Raw genomic sequence first — 7,159 nt, forward strand, 5'->3', positions numbered from 1 at the left:
TGGTACATAAAGTCTCTAAGTCATTCCAAAACATGTCCTCCTCAATATCTTCTTCACTTCTTTAAGTAAGAGGATTGACTTTAGGCTTAATGTAGCTCACATCAGGCTTTGATAAAACATCAGCAATGTTCTCTTCAAGTATAGGCTCTGATTTGAGAATTTGTTCAACTTGAACAACAACCTCTTGCACTAGATCATCATCTTCTTTCTCATGATGTTCAAGAACTTTATTTCTCATTGATGTATGCACAATTCCTTCATCTTAATCATAAAAAGAAGGAAGTTCATCAGCTATGAATTTGAAAACTTCAACATGATTACCTTCATCTTGATGCTCGGTTTGATTTATTGGCACTGAACATGACACAACCTTCTCTTCTTCAATGAAAAGTGGAAGTTCAGTGAGTAAATTAGACAATACCTCATGTTGGATACAATTTTCTTGCTCTGTAACTTGCTGCTCCAGCATGTTAAGCTCAATATAACAGCTTTCTTGAGATTCGAGAGGACCCACTAGATCATCTTATGAAGCTTCTTGAGATGATAGAAGGCAAATAGGTTCGTCAAGAGGTTTCTCTTGGGGAATTATAGTTTGTACGTGTTAACGTGGTCCATCTAGTATAAAGGATAATGGGTTTGGAAAAACATCAACAAGGTTAGCCTCCGACTCGAGTTCTTGTGATAAGGGTGTCCCTCTAAAACTAGGAATAGCAACTTTAGAAGGCTCAAAAGATTCATCTTTCACTAAACATATTGTGTTGAGTATGGGAACCTCTTTTCCAAACAAGGGATTTGGAAAGGTAACAACAGGATGAGCTTCTTGATTAGGTACAGGTTCGTGCAATAAAGCCAAGTTTCTAAAACTAGGACCAAAAAGCTTTGAAGACTGAAGAGACTCACTTTGTATAGAGCCTGGGAATTTACATGGAGAAACCTCTTTCTTAGCAGGTTGATTTGGAATACAATTCATTGATAGAACTTATTTCCTCTGAGCTTGAGCTAGTAGAACCTTCATCTACTCATCTTTTTCTGCTAATTAGTTTGCAAGATGTTCTTCAAATTGTCTTTTTTGATCTTCCAACTCTTGCTCATGCAGATAGGGTTGATAAGCCCATTGTTTTTACTGTAAATAAAGCTCTTGTTGTCTCTTGATATCATCCATCTGCCCCTTAAAATCTTGCAATATACTTTCCATGGATAGTTCCTCATTGTGAAGGCTCTGCAATGTGACCTCTTTCTCACTGAACTCTGAAGCATTCTGATTTGGACCAAAATTACTCTCTTGAAGTTGATTATAATCATGATTAGGTTGTCATGAGGGTTGTGTAGGGGTGGGTAGGTGGCAATCATATTGAGTATGCTGGTTATTTGTTGTCAATGAGTTATTTGGATAAAGACCAGCATTTTGGTTGGTTTGGTACGGCTGGTAGGATGGTGTAGTAACTGCATTCTCATGGTATGGAGGTGGGTAGACATTTTGGCCATATAAATTTGACATCTTCAAACATATAAAGAGTTGGAAACTAAAATGGAATAATTGATTTAAAAATATACCAGCACTTGATCTTTGAAACCAGAAGATTTGAACCTCAAGTCGCTAGGTGTGATGATTAACACTTGCCTCTAAAGGTTGGAATCATTGTTGCTCACACCAAAGCAGCAGCTAGGGTCGCCTTCTATGAACTTAGAAAAGTTCAACAATCCCACCGGGCATGCCAAAAACTTTTGTCACGGGGATTTGCACCCGATCCAAGTGTAAAGAACCTGCAATCTCGTGAAACATGGGACTACTCTCAGGCTATGAGTAAAAAGTGACTGAAAAAAGGATAGGAGAAAATGTAGAAAAACTGAAAATACTACTTAAAAGATGATCCACCAAAAATAAAAATTATTTTCTTTGGTAATGAACTCACAAGAATCCAATAATGAAACTAAAATTCTCACAACTCAACACTTCATACTTTGTATAAATGCCTCATGTAAAAGGTTTCAGTCTTTCTGATATCTATATGAAGGAAAACAAGGTAGTTTCCACAATTTCATTTACCAGCTAGCATAACAAAATCACTGATATGCACACTATAGCATGCTAAACTATGAACTGAACATTGAAGGGAAAAAAGTAAAATGAAGGATTACTTATAAACAAAAGGTGCATTTATATTCTATTGTATTACATTCACACGCATAAAAGAAAGACAGAAGATTGTTATGCATTGAACAAAATGCATATGCATAAGAGAGAGTACACAAGTTTTTTTTTAAAAGTAAACTTTATTGATATGAATGTACAATGTCTCAAACAAGCCATGAGACTAACTGGTATGGTGCAGATGAGGAAAATACTATACATTTGCAGATGCAAAGTAAATGTAAAATATACATAAGGAAAAGTGACTCGTCATTGCCTGAATGACGAGTCCTGTCTAAGTAGCTTCGTGTCGCCCAACTTGCATCTAGTTGAGCTTCCTCGATGCCCTGAGTACCTGCATTTGAGAAAGCATTGTTACAGCAATGAAGGGTCATCAGTCCATATATGCATATGCATCTAAAAACATCATATCCATCCCTCATTTGCATCATAGCAGCTAGTGTATCATATAGGCTTAGGAAACAAATATCAGATCTAACCATCAACAAGAAATCAGATATGCATTGTTTTTATCTAACTTATTTGCTTCATGTACAGATATAGGGAAAGTATATTTTTGTGCATCGAATTACAGCATGTGGGGTAAAATGTGGCTCCCACAAGGGTTGAGCCCAACATGTTATAGATAAGTGTCAGTGCCTTACCAGAGATAAGGTCATGAGAAGGTTTACCAGATTACCATAGTATCGAATTGTAGCCTCAAGAATGACGATAATCACTAAATGTCTTGGAAAGAACAGTTCAATCATAGGACTCCATTCATAATAGAATAATCAAATACAGTCTCAAGAGTTAATGAGAAGAGTACAAACTTCAAGACTGTGATAAGGAATCATGGTGGATTTCAATTAAAGACTTCCAAGAAGTGAAAACACTAAACAACCTAAGTTATAGCAGACTTAGTGATAAATGAAGCACATACCTTGAAGAACATTGTTGCAGCCCATACTTTGAATAACATTCAAAGGCAAACACGATGATCATTTCACTCATTATCATAAATGAAGAAAAATTATCCTTAAGCTAAGGCATAATAACAATGTTAATTAAAATAGTTATATCAAGATGTAGTGCAACCATAAAGGTATCCTTTCATTGGTAAGTTGATATCAAGGAAACCAAGATGCAAGGATATTACACAATGGAAAGTACATTTGTGACAGTCCAAGCCATAAAGGCAAATGGGTTGGCAACACATTGCTTGGTGAAGGAGTTTTCAAAATGAATGCCAGTACAAAGTCATAAACAACAAAGGAGACATTCTTTGAAAGGGAGCCTAAAAACATATGGACAATAACATGGGTGCATCATGACACAATCGATAGAGTCCAGAGGGTTGATCATTTTGTGAAGAGGGAGAATTTTTAGTTCCCCCTAAAAGAGAAAAGATCACTGTCAAGGTGCAGGTCTCAGTCCACAAAGAAGACAATCATACTTAGAAATCTCAGAGCACCCTAGGATACTGGATCAAGTGTTTTGATACATCATCATTAGCAGTTCATAGTCACTAAAGGATATTTGGTAGAGTTTTCAAGGAATTCTCAGCAGAAACAGTGAGCAGTACTCAGTGTAATTATTATACACAAGGAGTCACTAGAAGACTTATAAGCAGTTCCAAGGGCATGCACTCAAATAGAAGCAGTTCTTGCAAACTCAGAAGGAATCCCTGCAACACTTCATCAAAGAAAAAATAAATAAAATCATAAGTCAAGTATTTTTTATGTTGCAAATTTATTGAAAAGAGGAGTTTTGGTCAATCATGCCAGGGTATGGCATTGCAAGGATATAGAAGCATAAATATACCCTATCAATGAAACTGTTCAAACACTAAGAAGGCTAATAACCTTATGAAGGTTGTAATCACTATCAATATCAAAGAGTTGTTAAGAGAGAATCCTTCGAGTGTACAAAGGACTGTTAAGACAGTCTATTACATAGTTCACAGGGAGCATCTGGTAATGAGTAAATAATAATGAAGATGTTATGATAATCCTAGCAGCCCTGAAGAATAACAATCCACATAATAATGTCTATATTTATATTAGTTAAAGAGCAGTCAATGGATGATTATCATGTACTATCACAATGATGTTCAAATACCCAAAGCTGGCAATGCCAAAGAGCAGAGAATAATGCAGTCATAAAAAGTCATGATCAGACCTATACTCATGAGCAATGAATAATCAGTGAAGTCAAAAGGAAAGACAGTGATAATAAAGATCACCAGAAGAGCCTAAAAGGACATATGCATAGCCAAGGATATGGAAATGATAAAAGAACCAAACTCAAAATTAGTGAGCACAAATACATTTCAAGGCATTGTTGACCAAGAACACAGCGAGCATCTAGCTTAGAGGGAGAGCAGCACTCATGAAAGTTATGAAATGATAGTCTACATATAAGAACCTTTGTTCATGGTTCTGAGCAAGATTTAAAAGAATAGAGTCAAGATCAAAGAAAAAATACAATGAATAACCTTCATTACTAAAAACCAAGATAATGAATAGACATGGAAAGAAATGACAGTGAGTACAATCTCAGTCATGGCAATGGTTTTCATGTAGAGGATAATTTTTGGACATACTCTTCTTAAAAGCAACATAATGATAAGATCTAATTAACAAAAGCATGAATGATATACAAATCATCACCAAAGGCAGCATCACAGGGCCATAAAGACATGATTGAGCAGTCATATGAGTAGCACTCAAGGAGGATATAGCAGCAAAGACAGTGTGCTTAATGTGTACACACTAGTACGATTATTAAAGTTTCATGACGGGTTTTTTTCTTCAAAGACACTACACACGGTTAGGGTACAGGAAATGAATCAATACAAGCTCATGTAAATGAGTGCACAGTAAAGAACACCTCGATGAGAAGTTCCCATTATCAAATGTACTTGGCAGCAGGATAGAAAGGGTTAATCAATATAAAGAACAACATATTTTACAATGTGTAGGTTTACAAATATTCACAATCACTGATACAGTTATAAGTTACAGTGCTAAAGATACAAGAGAGATCAGTTTAGCAGTCCCAAAAAGGCAAACTTTTGACAATATACAGTTTTAGAATCCAGTCACAGGGGTTGACCATTAGAAGAACAATAAGAACAACAATACAAGGCATGTGAGTAACCCTATCATGATCAGGAAGAGATATCAAGAATATAGTAGCCACAGTGAACACAGCCACTTATCCAATCCTTGGAAACAGTGGTATTTGTTGTAATAGCAATGAAGAAATAAGAGCATAATAGTGTCCTCAAAGAACAATGGTAAAGGTTCTTCGAACAGTGAGCAAGTTAAAGCAAAGCCAACTATAAAGATTAAGGGTAATCCAAAATAAGGAATACACTATCAAAAAACAAGGAGCATATGACAGGCCTTCAAAGGCTTCCAGGCTTGAAGAAGGTCGTAATCTCCATGGCAAAGCAATTTTATCAAAATCCAAGGTTACATTAGAAGCAGCACCTTAAATGTGGTCTACAGTCATGATCACTATAATAGAGAAGAGAAGCACACAGAGTTATCATGCACTGTGAAGAGCAAATATAAGGAGAACAAACACAATAGATAATCAAAATGCATCTAACCATGAGCCGAGCATCATTAGAGCACATCAATCGCAATGGATCTGTAACATAGGGCAGTTACATTGTATTTTCCTCAAAAATATCCAGAACAAATCATCAGAATGGGTTTCCAGTTTGGTCAAGTTTTCTTCATGACGGCTGCTCGAGGAGCTAAAGAAGAAGAAAAGTGAATAAGTTTAAATGAATGCATCTTTCACCTTTTTGCTAGGGTTTCAAACCCTAAAGAAATATGTGAGAAGGCAGGTTTTTTCTTTCACTAAAAAAATTTCTCCTTTTGTTCTTCATATGTATGCCATGGATTTCTTTTTGACTTGTGATTTATTGAAGTGTTTTATAAACACTTATAATGTTTTAAACTATAAACCTTTTTAGGTTTTTCCAAACTCTCTTATTTTTGCATTATAAATTGTAAATATTTATTCTCAAGTGATAGTTATAAATCACTTTAAAATAAATGATGTTTTGAAAATGCAAAAAATAAGGGATAGTAGTAACTATTTTTCAAAAAACATAACTCAAAGAGGGAGTTATTTTAGCATGTGCCTAGGATCTTTGAGTTCTTTGCAAGCATGTAAGAGTAAAAAATAGGTGATTTAGCCACCTAATGGGAATTTTGAGTCAAGTTTAAGAGTCTTACCGAATAAAGGTTCAGTCAAAAAGTGTTTTGAAACACTCAACTCCTTGATACTTGCAGTTACATCCCTAATTTTGAGGGATTTTTAATTGTATCCGCCCAAAGAGGTTGTTTTCATTTTGCCAACTCATGGTGCAGTTTGAGGGGAGTCGTCTTTCAGTTACCTGCATGATTTGAGGAAGAGCTCGGAGGTCACCCATTTTTGGAGCCAAGATTCATTTTGAGAAGCATTTTTGTATAAGTTTTTTTTTCTCCTCAGTATTAAAAAAGTTCTAGAGTTTGTACTTGTGTAGAAGCAGCTTGTTCATGCCCTTGTAACTCATTTTCTTATGAGTTTAGCAGATTTGTAATGCAGATACCTCCTATTGATCAATAAATAATTTCATCTCCTTCTCAGATTTGTGTTGTTCAAGCATTATGTGTGAGTTCTTAGAGTGATTTTTTGTGATTTTTATCAATCCTTCTTTTCATAGTATTGCCTCAATATTATGTTCATATGTAGCACGTTATAGTGCAGGTCGGTGATTGTGTTGTTATTTTTTATGTTTGAAACTGTGAAAACGCCATTGTTTTCCTTCTGCAAACATTTAAAAGTTTAAACCTTTCATATGAATCATTTTTGCAAGCATGCATAGTTGAGTTGTAAGATTGCATAGCTTCAATATTTGAGAATTTTGTGAGTTTGAAAGCATTTTGGATAATTTTTATCATTGGTGGATCACCTTAGTAGTTTTTTCAGTTTATGCATATCTTGTTATCCCTTTTCCAGTTAGAG

At 35.3% G+C, this 7,159-nt stretch overlaps 2 long non-coding RNA genes across 2 annotated transcripts in view; both read right to left on the minus strand.

The window, feature by feature from the left end:
* LOC131031499 (uncharacterized) overlaps positions 1 to 1,761 on the minus strand; it is an 80,262-nt gene extending 78,501 nt beyond the window's left edge. The window contains exon 1 of the long non-coding RNA XR_009358201.1: positions 1,555 to 1,761. This is a non-coding gene — a long non-coding RNA (uncharacterized LOC131031499). The remainder of the gene's footprint in view (positions 1 to 1,554) is intronic.
* Positions 1,762 to 2,269: 508 nt separating this feature from the next.
* On the minus strand, positions 2,270 to 5,941 carry LOC131031493 (uncharacterized). The gene is made up of 2 exons (XR_009103050.1): positions 5,751 to 5,941; positions 2,270 to 2,486 (listed from the first exon to the last, which is right to left on the minus strand). It is a non-coding gene; the product is annotated as an uncharacterized LOC131031493 (long non-coding RNA).
* Between the last annotated feature and the right edge of the window lie 1,218 nt (positions 5,942 to 7,159).

The sequence above is a fragment of the Cryptomeria japonica genome, chromosome 6 (assembly GCF_030272615.1).
Source record: "Cryptomeria japonica chromosome 6, Sugi_1.0, whole genome shotgun sequence".
Lineage (NCBI taxonomy): Eukaryota > Viridiplantae > Streptophyta > Pinopsida > Cupressales > Cupressaceae > Cryptomeria > Cryptomeria japonica.